Source organism: Gavia stellata, chromosome 18 (assembly GCF_030936135.1).
Source record: "Gavia stellata isolate bGavSte3 chromosome 18, bGavSte3.hap2, whole genome shotgun sequence".
Taxonomy (NCBI): domain Eukaryota; kingdom Metazoa; phylum Chordata; class Aves; order Gaviiformes; family Gaviidae; genus Gavia; species Gavia stellata.
Genome location: NC_082611.1, coordinates 14,602,472 through 14,626,617, shown reverse-complemented (window position 1 = coordinate 14,626,617; position 24,146 = coordinate 14,602,472).

Sequence of the window (24,146 nt, the reverse complement as noted above, 5' to 3'; positions counted from 1 at the left end):
AATTGTGGATTCTGCCATCCTATTCTACATGATCTTTGCATGAGATGTCATTGATAGCTCAATGGAGGGAAGAATATGCTAACTTGCTTTAGAAAGCACAAGACTCATCAAGGTGAAGATTTCACAGCCCTTTTCAAACCATGGCAAGATTCAGATCTTGTATTATAACATTTTAAAGCAGAGCGTTGTCTTTGTCACTTTTTAAATGTGCACTAATGTGTCTTTGTCACTTTTTAAATGTGCACTAATGCAGAGGTCAGGAGGAGGAGCCCTACAGATGGCTTTGTCTAGCTCTCATCAAACACAGCTGGAGTGATTCCACTGACCGTCCTCTGGCTGGTAGCACGCTCTTCACTCCCCAACCCTGGCCAGCCCAGTCTCTCTGCAGACATTAGTGGCATCACTTAATAACAGTCGTGCCATTGACATTTTTAATGGCGTGGACACCTGGCCTACTCCACACTGAAAACATACCACTTTACTTTTTGCAAGCCAACAAACAGCTGTCAGATGGTGACAACCGTAGATTGTTGCCAGCTTAACCAATTATTGGTCTGTAAATAAGTATTTTGGGATGCTAGCCATGTAGTTGAGTAAGATACCACTGAGAGATAGAAGGTGTCAAAGTAAGGTGGGGAGGGACCACTGGAGAGAAGCGTTCCTTTTACACTGGGTAAAAGAGACGTCATCTATTTCTGAAGATTGAATTCTCCCTCAGTTATACAATCTTCTCCAGTAGTTATACACCTGCTGCTCCTTCTTGTCTGCTATTGCTACAGTTTTTATGTGCTGCTTTCAGTAATGCCTACTGTCGAAACGTGTCCCCCCTCCCGTAGTGCAGAGCCACAGAGACGCAGAATTCTGACTTTGTGACGTGCTGAATCCTGAATTTATGATAGACAGGAAAATAGAAAATGGGCTTGCAAAAAAACCCTGCCTGCTGATGTCCATCTTCTCCACTCTGCACTTTGTAAATGCTAAGTATTCATATAGTTGGAAGGTCGTCAGTGCTGTGATATAAAGTGATGGAGTATTTTGGAGCCATCCTTCTCAGAAGGATGGACAGAGTTTGTTTGTCAGGAAATCTTGCATCACTGCTTCTCAAGAGATGATTTTGGACGTGTTCCAGGATCAGGCTGTAGATGCAAGTTTTGTGATGGTCACCCCTAAGGCCATTCACAAGGGGGATGATGGCATGGGAGCTTACGTGCCCCGCAATGATCAGTCTTCAGCCATGTCTGTAAAGAGAACTGGCTGCATGCTCAGCATGCTCTTAGCAATCTCATTATTAGGATAATTGACCTCCTTGGTAAGCTGGTCCCAATGGGAGGACGTTGCTTCAGTTTTGCTGCTCTCACAAACTGTTGACAGCATCTGGTTGACAACAGAGACTGATACTGCCTTTGTTTGAATCTAGCCTTTTGCAAAACCAAATGCCCAGCCCATCACCAGTGAAACCTAGATGGACCATTTCTAATATAAATAGATAAATGCCAAATTCCTTCCCTTTTTGTGTATTTCTCTACTCTTTCTTGAATCAAGTTACCAACTTTTTAAAATTTACAGCAGGACTAAACTGTAAGAATATTTTTTGAGCTTAATTATTTTAAAACTGGTGGAAAGGAATAGCTAAGCAGTGTTTTGTGGCTTATATCTGCCAATAGTATCATTAAGTAGTTCAGGATTTCTAGTATGCCGCATACAGAATATATGTATTTATATAATATTATTCCTTTGTTGCTGTTGTTACTACAAATGTCTTAAAAATAGTACAGCAAGAAAACTTGACACACTGTAAAGAAAGAGGTATATTTATTGCAGGTTTGAATTTCACCAGGAGAGCTCAGAATTGCATCAGGCTCTCAACAAGAATAACTATCGTAGTTTTTCTCCCACCTTGATACATGTCTCGGAGGAATGTCTGCGCTTAGTATTTAACGTTCTCTGTTTTATTTTTTATGGTCTGCGTTGATTTAGTAATCCCATAGATGTAAATTACGAAGCCTAAGTGAGTAGGGCAATAGGATTATTGTGCAGTTTTGATGTTCTTTAAAAAAAAAAAAAACAACCCTGTAGTAAGGTGCATTTTCCTAAAGGAGTGTAGCAAGGTGGGATGGGGAGGCAGTGGGGTTGCCTTGGTCTGGGGCTGCTGGCGTCTGACTCAGGGTGGTGGGAAGGGAATCACTCCTCTGTGAGGCACAGAGGGCACCCAGCCACAGGGTTGCTCAAAGGCAGGTAACCAATACTATTTCATATGCTGCCTGGTACCAGTTGCCACTCCAGAAAGGTATACGGTACCTGTAGGTCCTGAGTCATGTTCAGTCTTAGGGAAATCTGTGAGGGGACAACAAGGGGGATAAGGGGGAAGAATCTTCTAGAAGGTTCGCATGGCAGGACTGGAAAAAAGGGCAATCACTGAGCTAAGGCCGTGGGGTAGATTTGCTCTCAAACCTTTTGGTCTGTCTGAATGGAAACAGACGTGTGCTTTCTTTTTGTGTATTTGTTTTTCAAGAGACTAAACTTCATGTCTCCAAAATGTGTTAAAAAGATAAACTTCATAAAAAAGGAAAAAATTGCTAAGAATAAAGGCTTTTGCTCCACTGCAGGATAAGAGTTTGCTGGTGGTTGGGTTGTTGGGTTTTTTTGGTATCTTAGATGTTTTATGTACTAGTTCTCAATGGTTTTGACTGCAATGGCAGTCCTACTTATCTTAGCCTCTCAGAAATTAATAGTGTAAAGGCTTCACTCTGGTGTCTGCATCTGTAAAAGCCCACATACTAACACAAGTTTCCAAGCAAAAAGCTGCTTTCAGAGTTGCAAAGTGCTATTTATTATTTGTCCTAGGAGTTCCAAACAGTCCACAATTGTACCATTTTTTTCTCAGTTGTCCCAATAGCCTGGTACAAAACTTTCTGTTGGCAAATCTACTGAGCACTATCTGACATGGACATTTTTCAGAGAGACAGATTTTTCTCTCATTCTTTTTCATAGCTTCAGGAGGGTCTTTTTTCTTTTTCTTTTTTCCTTCTTGTTTGAATGGGGCTGTTAGTTGCGAGTGGGTACATTTGTGGATCCACTGCACAGGTGAATGGGGGTGTGGGTTGAACTGACAGTTAATCAGCTGGTGTTGTTCCTAGGTCGCTGCTCTGTAAAGGGCATGATGCTAAATCAATTAAAGAGAATTTCAAACTGGTTTTGGTGAGCAGTTTGTGTAGAGATATGGACTCTGGAGACTGTACTCCTCCAGCCGTGCAAGTTTTGGCTTATTTACCTCATACCTCTTCTCCCCAAGAGGGGTGAGACTCAAGTGCTATTGCTGGTGCTGATACAGTGAGTGCAGAAAGAGACATTGCAGGATGCTTCAAGCAAGGGGAGAATCCAAGCAGTAGCAACATACGTTAAGAATCACTATGCCTGGCGATACAATTCTGAACTTATTTTTGGGACTCACTTGTTGAGAGTGAAACAGGGCTAAAGCACTTGAGAATTTCCTAAGTGAGTGCGCATTTCATCCTGAACACCTTGCAGAACCAAAGCCCACTAAAAGTAGGTAAAGCTGATGTGAGTTATGAACGGTTTAAGTGTTTAAGGTCTTTCTCTGGTAAATTTTGAAGTTTTCTGTGGCACTTTAGAGCACCACTTGTGCGTACTTTTTCAGCTTAGATGCGGGCTGACCAGACACAGTGGTAAGAGGTTCATGCTACATTTGCAATAGTATCTCAAAAGATTTCAGTGTTCTCCAGGTAATTCTGCAATGCCTCCAAGTGAAGAAATAATGTATTATGCCTGGATAATCGATATCCAAATCAGCTGTGTATGCTGGTACAGGCTTACCAAAGTGGGTGCCTATGTTGGATATGCATGTAAATATTTGCTCTTGAAAACTGAGGAAATGATTGACCAGGCATCTGCCCAAACTTCTGGGGTACAATCAGCTTGAGGTCAAAACAGGTTCATATAAAAGCAGGTGGCTTAGTGTTTGGCTATTATTCTATTGGTCTTGACAAGGTAGTCAATACAGAAATGAAACGATGGAAGTGCAGAGGAGAATGTCGTTCTGATATTTGGGAAAACAGGAGTTCCTTTTTGAAGTGTTTAGCAATACACTTCATGATAGCAGCGCTTTTGTTATTCATACAAGACATACTGTGCACATTTCTCAGACATTTTTATGTCTCCCTTTCCTAAATAAGAGTTCTTTTCTCTGTATCTACCATATATTTGTCTTATATTAAAAAAAAAAAAAAATTAACTGGTAGCCTATTACTAGGTATGTTAATGGCTTGATTAAGTTTTGAAATATAGCATCCCAAATGCCGTACTGTATATGTAGTTCTTAACACCTTTGCTATTTCCTTTTGCTATTTGATGATCAGTTTTTGCTGGAATATGTTTTGCAATTACAATAAGAAATTTAATGTTGTTTTGAACTCTGCCAAAGTCTGATTAGATTTTCTGTTTTGGCCTAAGTCATTTCTCTGTACTTCAATTTTCTCTACATAAAATGTTTAGATTGCAGGGCTTTAGATTGTAGATCCTGGTAATTAACTGCAAGTCTGATTTTTAGTTCAGTATAAGGTTAACCAGCTTCCATAAAGCAAAATCCTATTTATTCAGAATGAAAGGATTATAGGGAAGAGATAAAGTAACAGAAAAGCAGTTTACATACAAGTCTGGGTTACCAGGAAGTCATCAGCACTGACATGGAGTTCCTAATAGAAAAGCGGTATATAATACCCTCTCAGGGGTTTTAGGAGTTTTGGTAGCAATTCCATGTCACTCCCAGATCATGGAAGAAACTTCTCCGCATAGGTAAGAGCATTCACTGTCTACATTTATCAGTCATTGTGTGATTTCCTTGGGAAATAAACTCTGCAGTTGCCTACATCATTGTAAAAGAACAGTTTTCATTAGTTAACTTTGCCACCTGCACTAGTGACCTGAATTCCTGCAGGATGCCCTCCTTAAACGTTGTAGTGCGAGCTGAACATTTCAGCTAAACAAAGATACCAGTATCACTAGTATTGAAAAGTCGATGAGCTACAAGGCTGGGTTGGGAAGAGATTATTTAAGGAAATATCCCCGAATGCTTGCCCTGTGCTTATGCCTTTTCCTGGACAATTACCTTTGGCAACAGGGAGGTCAGCTGAACCCTGCACTGGGCTTTGCTCTGACCCTGTATGGACGTTCTTATGCTGTTGGCAATCAAGATACATCTAATACAGTTGTTCATCAGTTTTCAATGGTACTGCAGGTATCAATATTTTTGTACCAGGCTGCCCAGAAGACCCAATAGAGACTGTGCTTGGTATAGCACAATAAGGAACAAGCCCTGGCCTGAAGATCTTTGTAGGCCAACTAGGCAAGACTGACAAAGGTTAGGAGGGAAGTAAAAGCTAAAAGAAATTACGTGATTTGTTCAAAAAGACACAGCAGGAGCTGGGAGAAGCCTCAGGGCCTTGATTGTTTATCCTGTAGGTCAAAGAGCTTAGATTTTACTTTTTTGTTGCAGCTTCTTTTATATTTATTTAGAGCTTTATTTCAAAATTTTAATGCGTCTCCTCATGTAGCCAGCACCTTTTCACATTTATTTATTCTCTTCTGTATTAATGAAAGTCATAAAGTTCAAATTATATCATCTCAGCCAGGATGGGTGAGATAGCTAAATGTTTTTTTTCTTAACTTTGGATCCTGATTCAGTTCTAACTATCAGCATGTGCTTTAATCCTAATATTGCTCAAATCCAGTATGTTTTCAGTGATTTTTCTATATAGAAGTTTTTTGTTAAATTGAAGTTTTCTGATGTTTGTAGGACTGAGCAATTACCCAGCCTCACTGTGTATGTCAGAGTGCTGAGCCCTAGAGAGGCTGAAAACTTGTCTCCTCATCCAACATGAACATGTAATTCTTCAGGGGTCCATCTTTCACTGCAGAGAGGTACAAACGTTTTCAGCGATCCTGCAAACAAGATTCGAATAGATTGAAACTTTCTAAGAAATTGGACAGGTTCTTTTGTCAGTCTTTTTTTGTTCTTGTCTTGATTTGTTTATATTCTCCAACTACTTGACTTTTTCTGTTTATAACTCTTTTTTCCCTCCTCCTGTGAAAGACTACCTGTCCGTCCCCTGGTGATTGTAGAATTTATGCCAGAAGCTCCTTTTTCAAAGATGTATCTATACAAAAAGTCTCAGGTGGGTATTGCTATCCCTTGATGTGTGTAGTCCTTTCTGCAAAAATAACAAAATCGCACTGTCATTCCCAAAGACCAAGTCAGATCTTTCTTTTTTTGAAGAATATATTTTAAATCACAGGCACTTTGACTTCCTGGATTTCCTTTGTATCTGCCTACTCCCCAATTCTCCTGCTTGGCAGCAGCAGGTAAAGCTTCTCCCCTCTAACCCGTGAAGTTAGGGAAGAAGTGAAGATGAGCACTGAGACACTGATAGGAAATGGGAGAGATGAGAGGACAAGATCACCGTGGTTTGCTTGGGAGACTGTAAAGGCATAAAGCAGCTCCATTGCAGAAGTCTTGTTTTTCAGTGTTGAGCTCTGGTGGAATTCAAAGCTATCCCGAGCGCTGAACAGCACTCGGGACAGCAAGGATGCGTGTGTCCTCCCTTCAGGTGAGAGGCAGGAGAGGGCATGTGGACAGAGCTGGTTCTCCCTCTGTGGAATAAAAAACTGGATGTATGCCAGGGCATGAATCAAAATGGTACAAACACTTTTTTCATGCTGTCCCCAATGCACGTTTAGAATATAGTTTGAAATAGCTGGGAAAGTACTACTTTATACTAGTCATAATGAAAAATCAGTTCTTAAGACTGCCATCTGATGGCATGGATATGTTGGTTTTGGTACCTATCTACTCCAAGCTGACTGAATACAGAGTAGTGTCCGAACAACCTTGGCAGTTCAGCAGGGCTTGCAAGCATGTGGGTAACTGTAATTGTAAAATTAGTTTAATTTGATTTTTACACTCCTGATCTGGGTCCACAATTGTCACCTGCATAAAAATGCTAAAAAGTGAAATTTAGATCCTATTACGATATTAAGTGCTTGATCGAACAGAAATACTTCTGGTCTTTCTCCACATACACCAAAACCCCCGCAGAGGAGGGTGCTACTTTGTAGTCTTGTCGCTACCAAAGAAAACAAAGCTTTGCTTGTTCTACTTTTGTCTGTCTTTCAGTCCAAAAATTCAGGGCATCAGAGGCTTCCTAAAAGATTTGGGGTCTCCTTGGTTTAAACAATAAATGGTAACAATGATAACCACTGCTTTACAATTAAAATATTTACTATGTCCCTTAGTAATGATATTTCAGATCTACCAGTTAACCAAATATGCATGTCAAAGATGCTCTCAGGAACATTAAATTTTTAAATCCTGAAGTGAAATTCGACATCTCTCCTGACAATGGCCACACCACCTCCTTCTCATTTAGTTGCGAGTCACATACTGCCTCAGTAAAGTGTGAATACCATGTGTTGCATCAAGCCACTGTAATGATCTAAAAGCACTCTAACAGGTGATCAGCTTATGTGAACAAGAGCCTAAAAAATAGGTTTTACTAATGTCTGTCACCAAAAAACCTAAAATGGTCTATGCAAGACTGTATCTCTGCTGCAGTTTAAAATGAAGATGTGGCAGTCTTTACTGTTTGCTGTTCAATGTCAACATCATCACTTAGATGAGAAATAATAAAGAAGTAATAAACCCTCAAGTTTTTACAAATGTTGTTGGATTGAATTGAATTTTACAAATGTCAGCATATTTGGATAAACCTTTTTTGTCACTGAATGAGTATATTCTGTTTATCTTCTTAAGCAATAAGCACATGAATATTAGATAAATTTTCTGTACTTTTTTGTCTTACCAATATTATAATTACACACAGACTAGTAAAAACTTGGGGGCTGCTGTATGTTGTGTGTGTATTGAAGGAGTTCCTTAACAGGGAGGACTGTAAAGATGTTATTGTTGTTGGTAAAAATGCTAAGAACATTGTTTTGGTCATTCATGTTCATTTAAAAAAAAAAAAGCAACACATTTACACTTTAATATTGTATCATATAAATAGACATCTATAGCTCAGCATACATTATTAATAGGGGTTTATTGCCTGCTTTATTGGTTTCACTACTGCTTCTCCTCTTGGGAAGCCATGTAAAATACAAAGACTGCACAAATGCCCACATTATGAGAGCCGCTATATACAAAGCAAATAAGATTGCACAAGTACAAATATTCACTTGAGTTGCTTCCTGCAATTCGCATAACATAATAACAAATAGTCCATAAACGCTATCCCCCTAGCTACTACTATTATTCTAAGTATTTTATGTCTTTTATCTAGGACACTTGTGCTGCTATTAGAATACTGAACAAAATTTTATTCCTGTATTTTCTGACAAGAAAACAGAATTCTTGTTGAGAAGAAACAGAAAACATTAAATATTATTCAGACCCACCACAACTGTATAGTATATGCTAAGGAGGCCTAGTACTGAGTTTCTCTCTGGTTCTAAAGAACAAGGTTTCTCTAAGTTTCACTTCAGAAATGTGTTTAAGACTTTAACAAAGAGATATTAGTAGTGTAAAATACATGCAAAAGGGGAACACTGGAAACGGGATTATTTTCAAAAGTTAACCTTGTGTCAACCACTGTCATATTGTCTTACGAAAGCTTCCTAACCTACAGAATCTCAGACTGACGTTGTACAAGTTACAAATTCAATAATTCCCATTCCCAGCACTTTCAGAGGTGGTGGGGTTTTTTGGTGCAAAATGTAACCGACATAGTACTCCTCCAGATATCGAACATATGAGAGTTGGTGATTCAAACTGGAAATGTTGTAGTCTTGTGCGTGTGTGGGAATAACAGCAAGGAGTTTGGTTCTGTAGCATACGGGGATACCACATGCAAATATCTCCAGGCAGGGTCACACTTAGCAAGCTGCTTCTGGGCTTATGTAATGGAAGTTCTGAGTAGCACAGGTGTAAGCTCCCATTGCACATCAGACTGGAAGAAAGGCAGTGTGGACTATTACAAGCAAGTATTTCTGTATTTCAGGTGAAAGCATCAGACTTAAGAGCTTGGTTTCCCCTTTTTTTTTTTAATATTCTACCTGAAATCTTTAAGAAAACAAACTTTGGTTGTTGAAGAATGTGAGAAAAGAGGCTGAACGATGATGGTTCTATGCCACTTATGTGCAGAGAGATCTTTCAGACAAGTGTGGTGTGATTTTAATATTAGATAACAGCATCAAGCTGTTTCAGCTGAGGCCAAATGAAGGGAAAGGGCCAGTGAAGGCCCTAGCTTCAGAGAGCACTCTTGAGATAACATCAGTTGCACATCTACCAATTGCTCGTCTGCTACAAGGTGCTGTAGGTTCCTTTGTAGCTGCTGCAGTGTGTTCCTGTTAGGGGGCCAGGGTGCTCCAGCAGTTTCTCTTTGTGACCTCTACACTATAATTTCCAAAGGCATATCCTCTTCGAAGTTGCCCCAGGATTTCTCTTGACATTCAGAAATGTATTATTGGTTTTCTGGGTGGCTTTTTTTTCTTTTAGTTTTTCCAACATCCAAACTTTCTCAATCTCCTTCCCACACGCCACACAATTCCCCAGCGGTTCCTTCTACTTTATTCCCATTGTAACCTTCTGATCGTCTTTCTTCCGAGTTTAAATTTCCTGTACTAAACTTAAATGTGTTTCTTTGTGGACAATTTATGATGCTTTCAGGACCAGCTGGTCACAGCAACTTTTTAAGTCCTTCATGTGCCTTAGTTTTGGTAGCTCTTCATTCATCTGGCTGACCTTTGATTCTCTTCATGGCAGTTTACCACCTCCATGATGATTTCTTGCATCTCTTTTCTTTGTCCGTGGTTCACCTTCCTCCCGTGTACCGTCCCAGGGCTGCTCCCATCAGTCGGTGCTCCCATGCAGACCTCACGCAGGCCGTGCTGGGGCTTGCCACAGGCTGGCCCCAGAAGCTCTCTGCAGGCCCCACAGGTAGAAGGACTGCTTTGTGAAGTGCTTGTCTTCCAAGAAAAACTTCAAAGTGCTGCCCTCTTTGGTCCCTTTACTATGGCAGCCGTCACAGCACTATTTCCTACTTTAGTCACCTTGTTTTGTAAGGGCAAGCTACTACCTTCCTCAGGATTTGGAAAGGCGTCTCCCTTCCCTGGCAGGTCTTCCAACATAAAAGGAGCTTTTTGTAATGAAACAGAAACGGAGAAGAGCTTTATAAAGGTCTCCATGAGTCTGACACCTTGTGCTCAGGAGCAAGTGTTCTGACTTCTCCATTCCTACCCCTGTCAGCACTGATAAGCTTCTCTTACCTGACATAAGCTTTTATTGCCCTTGACTGCTCTCCATTTATATAAAGGTTAAATCTTCCCCTCTGTCTGTGCTTTACAGCAATATACTATTTAGAAAACAGTACTTCTACTGAACACAATAAAGGCAGATGAATTTGGTGTGGTTCTTGGGGCTTTTTGGTGTGTCGTCGTGTTCCCCCCCCCCCCAATAGGCCATTGAGTTAGGTGCACCTTAAACTTTTTCATGTTCTGACATGCTACAATTATCACTATAATAGGGGAATTACAGGAAGATCAGCTGTTTGTCCCTGCTTAATACAGAGACAGACAGCATAGTGCAAGTCTGTTTAGATTTACACCCACAAAGAAGGGGGAAAAAATTATACCTTTTAAATGATCTAATGGGTGGTTTTGTTTTTAAAGTTCACTATTGCCAATGGGACGCTATTCAGACAGTAATGTCAAATGGCTCATTTGCCACCTAGGTGTGAATGGGGACTGTCTTATTCCTCTTTGCAGGTAGGACAGAAGACTTTGACTGGCATCTCAGGAAGGGTGAAAAACCCTCTTGTACTTCCCCAGCTCTTCCTTGAGCGTAATCCTGAAAGACATGGGTTCAGTTACTGTTTGTGAAAACATAGCACTGAACCTTTCACAAGCGCTATCGATGAGCTCAGTTACTATCCCAGTTACAGTATCGTATTCCTGTTCAGGCTGCACTGGTTTTGTACTCTAGAACAGCTTGTCTTATGAAGGGGTAAGGAGAGAAATTTTTTGTTCTGCTTTTTTCATTTCAAATTACTTCCTAGATACAGGAATTACATTATGGCATTTGGAAGACTCTCACTTCTCTAACAACATACTGTGCATGTAACTTATAGCAATATTCTTTCCTTTTCAGCTCCCAAAAGTCTTATCTGCCCTGCTGCTTTTTCTTCCTGCAGGAAACAGGATCTTCAGAGGTGTTTCTGAAAGCTCTTTGTAATACTAGCGAACATGTACAGGAAAACCCTCAGGTTATGTTCAACTCCTGGTATCCTTCACTTCAGATTTAAGAAATTCCCTTAAACTCTCATTAGTGGAGACCTTCTCATTCCTATAAAAGTTTAAAGAAAATCTTTTGTCTAATCAGAGATTTAGCACAGCTCGTCAGTGTAGTTGGAGAAAGTAGATTCTTTGTGCCCCTCTGTTCATTCCGGAGCAAGTGTAGTTGGAGAAAGTAGATTCTTTGTGCTCCTCTGTTCATTCCGGAGCAAAGACAATTGTTACAAAACTGCGTCTTTATTGACGTGACCCTCTGGTTCCCTCATCACTTCTAGACTTACTAGCTTTTCCTCTCTTCTGCCTTCTGCAAATCTTCTACTTGCTGGGAGGGAAAAGTCAGGTTTTGATTAAACACTGTTGAATCCAGGCAGGACTATTTAGTTTCTCTCTGTAGCTGTGTGAGCTGGTATCGGTAGAAGAACACTCTCTGCGTTCTTGCCAGTTGCTTACATAATCTGACCCACTGTACATTAGGAGAATCTTATTTGTGTATTTTTAAGCAGAGTGGTATAAGGAAATAGAATCTGTGTTCAGAAAAGCTTGATCAATTTATTTTGTTGGCAATTTAGAAGTATTTTATGCATTATTTTTTCCCCAAGTTCTCTCTTCATGAAACCCAGTTACGCTAAAAGTTGAGACACCTTCTCACACATAATTAAGATAAGGAGAAGCTGGGAAACATACGTCACAATGAACAGAAAGTAAAAGTCAGAGTGAAAAGAACTTACTGCTTTGGAAAGCTCCTAACTTCAAAATAAATATAGATGTTTAGGGGGCCCATTATGCAATTTTAAGGTTCTTGAGTGAGTCTTGCAGTCCAGATTCTATTAAGAAGTAAAATAAAGAAAAAAGTTCTGTGTTTTCCCTATGTTATTCCTGAGCTGAGAGCTGCCTTCCTTTTAATCTCTAGGGCTTGTAATTAGCTCCTATATCTGACTCCCTCTTCTTTTTTTCTTTCTTTTTCTTCTTTTTTTAAATTTTATTTTCTCTCTCTTTCCTCCTTTTTTTTGTTTTGTTTTCTTTCCTCCCTCTCCTAAAATAACTATGCTCCTAAAACAAGAAACAAGCATCCTGTCTACCTCCCAGTCACATTTGAGTTGGCTGGAAGCTCTGTGATCTGAAACTTCCAGAATTCAGAGTCCTCCCCATACTTTGTTCCTTACTTTAAAAAAAAAAAAAAAAGTTTAAAAAAAAAAAAAAGTGTTTCATAAAGCTACTGGATGTAGATATGGCATAAATGTATTTAAAACACACACAAAAAACATTACCCCAGCATCAAAACTTCTGTGGCTGACTTGTCTTCTCTAATTCATGAATATGATGTACAGGCTTTCTCAGATAACTTTTAACAATGCAGAGTCTTAAGGAGTTCTTGCAGCTTAATACACATCAACTACCCTAAATTTCACAGACCATGTTTATGTATCTCTAGCCTTAAGCAAGCACTGGACAAAGCACAGAAGTTTAAATCTCGCTGGAAAGCCAGCCTTAATCTACTTGCTTTTGCTACAAAATACTACGTATCATTAGAAACAGCAAATGCGTAATGCTGACAGAATTGTACAAAAGTTTTTAGCTATGTTAAGGTCTGAATTTAAAACTGTGATTGTTCAAAAATTAGCGATGAACTTTTTGTTTTGCGTTTCAATCAAATCATGACAGTTTAAGCTAAAGAAAGAAATAATTTTCATGGCGGAGTTTTGGGAGAGAGGAGACTTCTGAAAACTATTCAGAACATATAATGCTGGGAGAAATTCCGCTAATGAGAAGTGCAGGTACGCTGTACTCTATGAATAACATATCAAAAAGAATCAGTGCACGTCACATTGCTTTATAAATAATGGGATTTATCATGTGTGGGGGCCCATTCACAATAACTAAAACAGTGCATGGTTAAGTATCTAGTTCAGAGTTCCAAATGGGTAGTTTTGTATTATAAAAATGAACTTTTATTGGCTCTGAAAAGTGACCTCTAGATATAGGCAGCAGCAATTTTGATGGCAAAAATCCTCTAAAATGTGAAAGGCACGCTAAATGTTGAGGCATTGGTAGAACAATTTCCCACAAATTGCTTTGCTTTTCGTTAATCCTGTTTTTGAGGATTACCTCAAGAAGTAAGACAGAATTTTGTTTTTGTGGTCCATTCTTTGTCTTAAACACGGTACAACCTAAGTGAGGTACAACTGTGTTCAAATGGGCCCATTACTTTTCATATGAATTCCAAAATACTTACATCAAACTCAACTTACTTTGTTGGGCTCAACTGCTGGAGATTAGCCGTTGATAGCTTTTTGTTAGTATCACATATATTTAGCACTGTTTTTGCTTATGAAATTTCTCTTCCTTCAATCAGATCTTATTTATTTTATTTATGTAGACCCATTATAAAATTATGTAGAACATGGAAGTTTCTAAGGGCCTTGTTCCCTTAATTAAACAATCAACTTGCCATTTTGGATTTGATCAAGAAATGATTGAACGTGACAGATTGTCTCCCCTCTGGAGCACATAACTGTGTCAGGGTCAATCATGTTTCCTGTGGAGTCAGAGGGAAAGGGGCTTTCTCATAAATTAGAACACACTACTGATTTACAGTAGTAAATACGATACATAACTGATTTTGTTACTGTTCTTATAAGATTAATAAAATAATCTGGAGACAATGTAGTATATCAGCAAGGTGGTTATTTAAAAATCAAATTATAACAAACTGAGAAGACCCATCAGCTGGGTGAAATTTTTCAGTTATTTAGGAAAAGGAGAAAATAGCTAACATGAAAAAGCCAAGAAAGAGTGATGGAGCTGTAAATCCTTGTTCTCTACTTGAGTATCAAAGCTGACTTGTTGCCTTTTGCCTTAGGTCCTGTACTTTGAGAAGGATGGGGTGGTTGTTGAGGTTTTGGAGGCTAGGGAGGAAATTATTCCAATCTAGCTAGCCATCCTAATGCTGAAGAGTGTTCTGTCTGGGGGATGTAATACACCAAGATGCTTTCTCATACCTTAAGACAAGTTTGTCATCAAGGTAGTGGGCTGTATGGGTCTGCTGGCCTGTATTACTGTGCTTCTCCGTGTCAGAGGATCATAGAAAGCAAAATTAAAACTGAGCAATGCAAATTACTAGAGCACTTCGAAATCCGGCAACCATGAGAAAGCGTCTCATACAATTTATGTGGAAAACAATGGCTAGGCATCCTTTGGATAATTTGCTTTTTCCTCCTCCATCTTTCTGCCACTGAAGGCATTGTTGATTTTATTCCCAAGTTTACTATAACTTTATTATGGTCTTGGACTGTTTGGTAGAAACAAACATATTCCTTATGCACTATTATAAAATGAGTAAATAAATATTTTTGATGGTGCTTTAATCAGAAATCTAAGAATCTATAGCCACTTCTTCTGCTCTGTTGAAATGAACACCCATCATTTTGGCAGTTGTCCATCAGATGTTTGCAGAAACTGAGTTATTTGCATATTGGAAACTGTTCACAGATACATTAAATAACATTTTATTGTGGACATCTGGTCTGCTAAAAATCTGCCAAAGTTTGTATCAGATAACTGCAGCAATTCAAATTTATAGAAGGAATATGTTCTGAAAATATGTTAAAACTACTGTCCCTCTTTCATTTCCTAGCTTTTGGACAACATTATTTTGCAAAAGCTGTTCTTGTTAAGAGTCTGAGTCTTCCCTGCAGAATAGCTTCTTCTATTTGTTTCTAGGAAGCTTATAAAGAACAAAGAAATATCTGCATCTCCAGTTATGATTATCTAATGAAAAGAATGAGCCTGTGCTCAAATATGCGAGGGCTAAAAAATAATAAATAAAAATTAGCTTTCCAAATAAGCTGATATATGGCTACACGTTTCATAAAATGACTAAACCAAACACATATGCTTTAGTCTGCCTACAACATCTGTAGGTTATGTAGGAATAATTTAACTTCACTCTCTTCATTTCAAATATTCATTAGTTTAGAGCTGTGTATTTTACGTTAGAATAGATTAATGACTTGTTTCACCAATTTATTTTTTCTAGGTGAAATTCAATGGCCTGTTCTTTTATGAAAACAAAAATGTGACTCCACCCTAAAAAAGAGGAGGCATTTTTTTTTTCTTGCAGTTGATGTTTGATGACACTTATAGTCCGAGGCCAGTTTCAGTATGCCTTACTACATCTATGTTGAATTGTATTTTGACATGCCACTGTCAAAGGGCCTAGGGTTTCTGTCAATCGGGCTATACGGAGCAGTAATTAATTTTGTTATAGGAGTGTTGGTGTCAGAGAATTTTCTGAGATAGGGCTCAGCCTCTGCACTGTCCTAGGCTGACTGGCACCAGTTCTCTTTCAATAACACAGAAAGGATGCCTGCTCTGTGTGGCTTTTGGATAGTACAGTGGAAGTTGCACTATTGACAAGGAACAAAAGGCCTGCTGTGATGTACACATAATAAAGGAGTTAACTTTAACAGGGGGTGAGGGGGGTGGCATTCTGCACATGTTCCTAGGAGAGACCTGCCCCTAACAAGTCCGAACTTGGATTTAGCCTGTGGATCCACAGTGTGACTTCTTGAACAGTAAATCTGGCTTAGGACAGGAGCCTTTTCTTCTCTGAACCATTTCAAGCTTGCCCTGACAGCAAGTATGATCAACAGTGCAGATTCAACCATTTGGATGGTTGGTTAATGTGGCCATGCACTAGACCCACTCTATGAAAGGATCCTTTTCTTTCAGCAGGTGTGTGTATGAGTTGGGAGGGGTAATATTTTTAAATACTGCTGCCAGATCATTTCACAGATCTATTTTGAAACATATCTGTAGAAACAACTGAATCAGCACCACTGATTGGGAGAGGAAGTTGTAGTGTTAAGGAGAAGAAGCCACTGATGAAGATAAGGATTTCTGCACTTGATTTACCATAAAGGAACTGTAATTTATTTTTTGGATAATGTACTATTCAGCCAGTTGGAACTTCCTGCTTTCTACTTGCTACAACAGCTTTGAAAAGTAACACATGTGCTCTGCATGTCTACTTTTCATAAATTAAGTTCTTCGTTCCCGACAGAAAAAAATTAAAAACTTTACTATTTTGTGCTATATTGATCTGAGGAGTCCAAATCATTTCACAAGAACCTGAGGAGGTGAGGCAGAAGAGCAGAGAGAAGAACCACCCCATGCCACCCCTGAAATTATAGTTCTCTGACAATTTTTCAGCTTCCTTTTTATCACATTTACATGAATAAGCATATGTTGGGTAACTGAAGTACAGTTAGTGGTAGGAATTTTGAAACCAGTTTGGGTTGGTTTCACTCCATTTCCGTGAAATTTTAAAGGATGGCACCAGAAACACAAAATGGCCAATGCTTCGTGTTTTAAAAACATGTCATTTAATCACCCATCAGACAGCAAATATAGCTGAAAAAGTCCTTACTAGAACTACGCAAACTATTTAAAAGACAGTCCAGACATGGTGTCAAGTTATCTAGTTTCAGGCGTTATTTCAGTTTGAACCTTTCCATGTGTTCTTTAACAAACTGACAGTAGTGTGAAAACTTACATCCTATTTCAGGCAAAGCCAGGCTGATCTCTGACTCTCTATGAAAGCCATAGAAAAGCAAAATATACTTTCTGCATTTGGGTTTTTTCGTTTTTTGGTGGGTTTGGGTTTTTATTTAAATGCTATTTCTGCCTCCACCACATTAAAGTTAAGACCCTTTGAGTCAGGGACAATTTTTGTTGTTTGCTAATAGTAGTGTTCTGAGCTTAATTTTTCTCTTGACATTTAATTACCCTATGCACGATCTGGATTAAAAAACTTTGTGAGCATCCCAGTGGAAAAGGAATCAAGGTGTGATGAAAAGAACTATGGGGTTGTTTTGGTTTGGGGTTGGATTTTTTTTTTTGGTTGGGATTTTTTGTTTGGGTTTTTTTTTGGGGGTGGGTTTTTTGTTGGTTTTATTTTTAGAATTTTTTTATTGTGTTTTGGTTTTTATGGTTTTGGGGGGTTCTTTGGTTTTTGCGGGTTTGGTGTGGGTTTTTTTTGTGGCTTTTTTTTTTTTTTTTAAATCAGACTGACCCAACTCTCACTGGTCAAACGGGTTCTCATAAAATGCCCTTATTCTTCAATAAGGGTAAAACATTTTCAGTACAAATACATCTTCCTGATCTTAAGAGTGGAATTCCCCAAACTGCAGGCAGGAAACTGGTTAGGATTAATTTGGCTGCTTCATCAGAGTTATCTAGTAGCATTCCACTTCACTTGATGCACGTTGATGGCATCTAGGAAAGGAATGCCATCTTGGCTCATTTGGTACTTCTGGTGTGTCGGGGATAATCTAGATGGAGAATGAATGTTATCTTACTTTCATCCTTCAACAATGACAGATGTAAGTCTTGGTTCATAAACAATAAGGACTGTTCTCAGTCTTTGCCCTTGTATTTTACCTTTTATTGAAACATTTGGTTAGCGGTACATCCTTCATTATTCCTCCATTCTGTTGGAATATCTATGGGTTCTGATTATTTCTTTCCTCCCTTTATCTTTTTTTCTGTTCCTTAATTTGTTCACTCTTTTTGAGAGTGGTACTGCAGGCTTTCACGATCTCATGATAGCTAAAATATTTACTGTACAGTTGTTTAAGTTTTCCAGCATGACTGAAAACGAGACAAGTATTTTAATAACCTGGTTTTTCTTGTGCAACCAGCTGATTTTTCAGAACTTAGTTCTGTGGCAGAGAAATGACACAGTCATTTCTGCGCCTCAGAAACTGAAGCAGGAAAATCAAGGACCTCCCAGAAATTAAGAAATGAAAACATGCTCCTTTGGCACACGTGCAGGACGAGAATAGAAATTCTTTGCCGTATCCCTGACTGTGCACAGTTAAAATGATTGCCGATTCTTCTCTAGGCCACAGCCTGGAAAAGGTGAAAGTGTCTCATTTTAGAAAGAAGGCATGCTACTGCCGTAGCATCTCCAAAAGGAGGGTGGAATCAGAAGGGCCTATGCTCTCTTACAAAGTTGAGTAAGACTTGTAATGTGCAGTAGGAACAGACTAACTGGGGCTCGTGTTCAGCAGCTTGCAATTGTGCTTTCATCCAAGACTGTGCTGGAGGCAGTTCAGTTGAAATAGCTCCTGAAAATACAGACATCTCGCAAACTACTTGTTTAAAATCTGCCTCCAGTAAAATTTACTCCCTGCAGCTCCTATCATCTCTTCTCTCTGGAGCTGCGTTACGTCCTCCTTGCCTCCAAGTGTCTCACTGGGCATCACCGTTGATGCATCGTCAAGAAAAGAACGCTGTCTTGTGTATAAGCTCTGGGGAGCTTGAAACCTCACAAAGACACTGTTTACAGCCCGCTCATGGATTTAGGGCTTCTTTTGTGATGCTAGGAGCTAAAATCTTCCTTAATTTTAACGAACAATGAGATTCTGTAGGATGAAGTTGACACCCATCTGTCAGTGTGTTCTCTTATCTAAACTTGATTCGTTGATACAGATGGGGAAGGAATCAAACAGCGGAATTACCGCTAATAACGTACCCCTGCCTCACCTTGACCTAGCACCTTGTAGCTGAAAGCTTAACAGTGTATTGAAAAATTCAGCAGAAAGGCTTTTGTACTGAGTAACTGCATTGAAACCCTTGCCAAGAACTCCGCTAAGCGTGGAGAGGAAGGGGTAGAATTTTACATGCAGCATATGAAAATGGGCTTTTTGTCACAGTTAATTCTGGAAGGTTTCAGCCTAAATGTAAGACTGCCATAGAGTGGTGAGTTTGTTTATTCTTCACATTAAATTCTACTTCAAGTTATGCAAGGGTGGTCAAAAAATTTCCAACAGCAAGTTTTTCCATCACAAAATAGCAATTCATTGAATTACAATATGTGTAGGGACAGGGTTGAATGGTTGAGACACGGCTTTCTGTACTCCCCTTTTCTCAGAGGAAGTAGCCCTTGAGATCCTGATGTCAGGCTGCTGTTACAGCAGGCTCTGAGCTCAGCAAGCATTTCCAATCTTCGTTCTCCCACTCCCTCTTCCCCCTCCACTGAAACTGTGCTCCCTGTTCACAATATTGCTGAGCTGTCTGTAATGATAAATGATGTGCCTTTCTTTAAATTTCCTTTCTGCTCAGTACTAGATATTGGCCGGCTTGGATGTGTGTTCCTGGTGGATAAATTACTTTGGCAAGTCATAGAGAATTTATGCACATGGCAACAGATGTACCCTGTGTGGTAGAACTCTTCTTTGTTGTTCTAATTACGTAACCTGATTTTACCTGAGGCAATTATATTTTCATGAACAAAGATTCGGTTGCTGGTGCTGTTTGTTTGTTTGGGTTTTTTTTTTTTTTGGTGTGAAACATAAACCTTTGTGCTGGAAGAAATTTTGGTCTCAAACCTTGTTATAGGCCAAAGTAGAACTGGGCCATTTACTCAGTTGCACATCACCCTTTATTAAGCATTGATCTTTTCATATATGTGACTTGTGTTGTCAAGTGGATCTTTAGACGTTCAGAGAAGAGAGGCTGGGTTTTGTTTCTTAATGAGGATTACTGTTGTATGGTAAAGGTAACTGTACACAACATTTGGGAAGAATTAAAAATGTGTGGAACCAGGCTGCACTAGAGATAAAAATATTTTTGTCCTTAATTTATAAAGTAGTCTGCCTTTGATAGTCAGAGAGCAACTTTTCCTATTTCATACTATCTTTGTGCTTTTCTTTGTTTCAAATGAGCTGTGGAATTAAAGCTTCACATGGAAAACCAAAATAATTTCAGGCTTTTGTGCCCCTTTCCCCTGTAAATTTAAATGATTCCCAGGAAAAAGTGCTGGGCTTATAGGAACTAGTACAGAGGGGAAAACCCCTGAAGGTTGGCTGTACATCTGTTCAGCCTGTGTCTTCAGTATGTCCGGAAAAGTATTTCTGTGGATACTTTGCTTCATGGACTTACATTTTTCAGGCTCAAGTTTTACCAAACTTTAAGGTAGTATGCGAGATTGCTACTGGTCAAAAAAATGCACAGTGGTGCTATGGATTGTCTGAGCAACAGTAAGAAAGAAGCACTGAAACCGTTTTAACTCCTTTTCTGAGTCTTTTCTCAGCGTCTGTTTTATGAATCTCCTTCAGTTCTAAGTCCTTCCCTACAAGGCAATGCACTCCCTGCTCCGCAGACAGCATCCAAGGAAAGCTGCTCTCCTGCCCCCAGAGATACAGAGAAGGACCTGCTGCCACCTGGCCACTACCCCAGAGACACGAGATGTGATTCTTTCTCTTCAGGAAAATACATCCATAGGGAAAGAGGGGATTTTACGGGTTAAAAAAGATCAGCAGCAGCAGCTGCCGTGTTCTGGGAGGCTTGCGAGGCCCGCAGGGGCGTCTGCCGAGTTTCCAGGCCCGGGCACCCCCGGGCCGTGTGTGCGGAGGCCCAGGCCGGCAGGTCTCGAGAGCGGGGCGCTGCCGGCGCTCCCCGCGGGCCGTTCAACCGGCGGGAAGCCGAGGCGGGCAGCAGTCGCTGCCGCTGTCGTTGCTGTGAGGAGCGCGAGGCTCCCGGGGCGGGTGAAGGGGCTACCGCGCCCCCGGCACCCTCGGGCTGTGTATGCGTGACGGACCGGCCGACAGGCGGCAGCTCTCGCGAGAATTGGGCGCGCGAGAGCGGGGCGGTGCCGGCGGCCCCGCGGGCGGTGTAAAAGGCGGGAAGCCGAGGCGGGCGGCTGCTGCTGCGTGCTGTGGGGAGCGCGAGCCGTGTGAGGCGCCCGGGGGCGGCCGGGTCCCGGCGCCTTTGGGCTGCGTATGTGGCGGGAGCCTTCACAAGGAGCCCTGTGGAGAAGACAAGGAGCAAGAGGCACGAGCTGCAGTGGGATAGGTTTCACTGTGATATAAGAAATAAGTTTCTTATAGTGAGAGCGATCCTTCCGTGGAAGAGCCTCCCTGGGGCGGTGGTAGAGCGCCCGTCACTGGAGGCTTTCATGACGTGATTGGACAGGGTGTGGGATAATCTCACCTAGGCCCCCTTTCCCACCAAAGGTTGGGTTGAACTCAACTGTTAACTCTTCCTGTTACTTTATTTTTGCTTTGTTTATAGCACGTTTTCCTGCAGCTAACTGCAAGAATCCTTTTGGATAAAGCTTCTGCTCTTTTAGTTAGGATTCTGTAGTATTTGATATTTGAGCTAGTCACCTTAACAAATAATTGAAATAACTTTCAAAGAATGATAAACAGGTGTTTTATTACAAGTTGTGATTGCTTAGGACTTCTGAAAACCATTACATTTTCTTCTGAATCCTGAAAGAATAGAGAAAGCACGTCTGACACTGAGGCGGTGAAAATGCAGAAGGGAATAAAGACTAGGGCTATTTCTTCACTCCATGGCATATACTTTGGACTCTCTGGCTGGGCTGAAAAGCTACATTGTAGCTAAGGGTTGCTGGAAGAAAATGATCTTTCTCTAGGGGAATTCCAGAGATGGATCTGAGCTCAAGGCAGGAAGTCAAGTCCACAGGGTCCGGATCAGTGGGGTGTGCACGCAGGCGCAGGCATGGCTGCAGTGTAGCTCAGGCAGAGATCAAGGGCTGATGGCCTCAGTTAAATGTGGCTCCGAAGCAAATGGGGCCAGGCCCTTGCTTCTCACAGCTCTTTTCACAGCAGTCTGAGGCACCCTGTCAGCGCTGGCCATGAGCACAGGCAGCTAAGGTCCTGGGGGAAGAGTTGCACTCAGCTCTGACACAAACTCACTGGGAAAAGACGATGCCCTCTGCGTCCATCTTCTAGTATTGGATGACTTCTTAGGGACCTTGTACCCTTGCTATCTAAGCCCTTGAAGAAATGCTCTGCAAAACAGAAAGCTAGTTGAGCATCTCCCTACACGTACCCAAAACCACAAAAATCCAGTTCATGCATTGCAAGTGATAGCAGTTTTCTGACTTTTTTTTTTTATTTTTCATTTCCCCAGTAAATATTCTATTCAGATACAAGGTATTATGCAAACATATTTCTGTTTGAGTAATATTTCAGTTATACTGGGTTAGCATGTGCCTGTAGCTCCCCCTCTCCTGAAATCCACAAGAATTGCAGCAACACGGTTTTTAATTCAAACAGTAAATTCCCACTACTATAAATCCTTCCCTGCAGCTCCCCCCTCCCCTGAATATCAGTACTGTAAATAAATGGCTGGTCTATAAAAGAGTAGGTGGTGCATAATATTAAAAACACTAGCTTGTTGAGCAAAGCTATTTAAAAAGATTCCGAGTACCACATAATAAAGGTACTATCAGCAAATACCAGACTAGCATCTCAGCTAGCTTTACTGGGCTGTTGAGTTATTGCTGTGGTCAATAGATCTCTTTTCTGTAGCATTCTGCTTATGTAGGTGATAAATCTTACAGTCTTATGGGAATAGGGTCAGGCTTCTGCTACTCTGCCCCATTATTTTTCTCCTACATCATTTAGAAAACTGCTGGACTGGACCATTTTTGGTGCAGCGACTTTTTGTTCAGCTACATAATAAATTTTATTGTGCATATTAAATTTTAGCTCAGACCACTTTTTAAAGTCCATCTTGATAAGTGAAAGTGAAATAAAATCTAAAGCAAAAGAGCAAATGAACATCAGAAGTAGAGAACAAATGCTATTTTAAATGAAATTTTTAGATAGAAAATACCAAAAAACTAAAACGAGTTTTGATTTTGATCATACGGGGTTTTTTTGAATATTTTTCAACTCTGAAGAATGAATGATCTAGTAGTACTGGCATTCAATCAGAGAAATTTTCAGTAATCCTTTAAGGTCTGGGAATATTTTAAGCAATGGGTGGTTTGAAATTCTTGTTGTTAAAAGAGAAGCAACCTAAGGTGATGTTAGGTGATGGTAGACAAAGCATTTGAATCTTCCATGATTTTGGTGCCACCTCAGCACAGCTGCCTACTAGGAATCACAGCTTCCACTCTGCTACTATCTATGCTAGCTCTGTTTCCTCCTTTACCTGGAGATGGAGAGATATGCTGCTGCCCTGTGGCAGTAGGCAGCGGGAAGAGGAGGGGAAGGAGGAGCGTGGCTTGCTTTTAGCCCTTGCTATGGATAAGCAGAAAAGATCTTTTGGTCTTGTTATCCATCTTCAGGCACAGTGCTTTGGTAGCGACTGTTTAGCTTGGAGAGGACAAGTACTTCTGTTAACAGTTCTTTTTTCAGTACCTGGAGTAAACTCTTCAGATTTCTGTAGGAAAGCTCTGTGGACGTAACAACAGGTTTTTGAGCATATCTTTTTTTCATTAGTCCCTAGTGCCAGTCTAGCTTCTTGATTAGAGACAGTTGAGAAGCAGCTGCTCAGCGGTGGGAGAACTTGTCAGCTACTCTTTCCATAAAGGAAAGGTAAATAGCTGCTATGCCACTGGATGAACTGTTGGTTTCACTGAAGAAAGGAAGATCGTGAATTTGGGATTGGTTCTTTTTATTTTTATTTTTTAATTTTAGATATGCTGGCTTAAAGTATTTAGGTTGTTGGATACTTAGCTCTTCTCTAAAACTCTCCTTCATCTGTTCTGTCTAAAGCCCTGTGCATGGTCTATATGGAAACGTATAGGTGCAAGGACTTTCTTTACATGATTGCTACTTTGTAACGTTTTTTTCTACTGTTGGAATGGAAAGGTACCAAATGATACACCCTCGTGCTTTCATAGCATTAGGCTAGAAAATGTGCAGCAGCCTCTTGTGTTTTGGACTTTGGCTGACCATACTAAAAAAAAATTATTCCCCAACTGTTGTAGCGCACAAACTGCATAATAGCTGTCTTCTGTG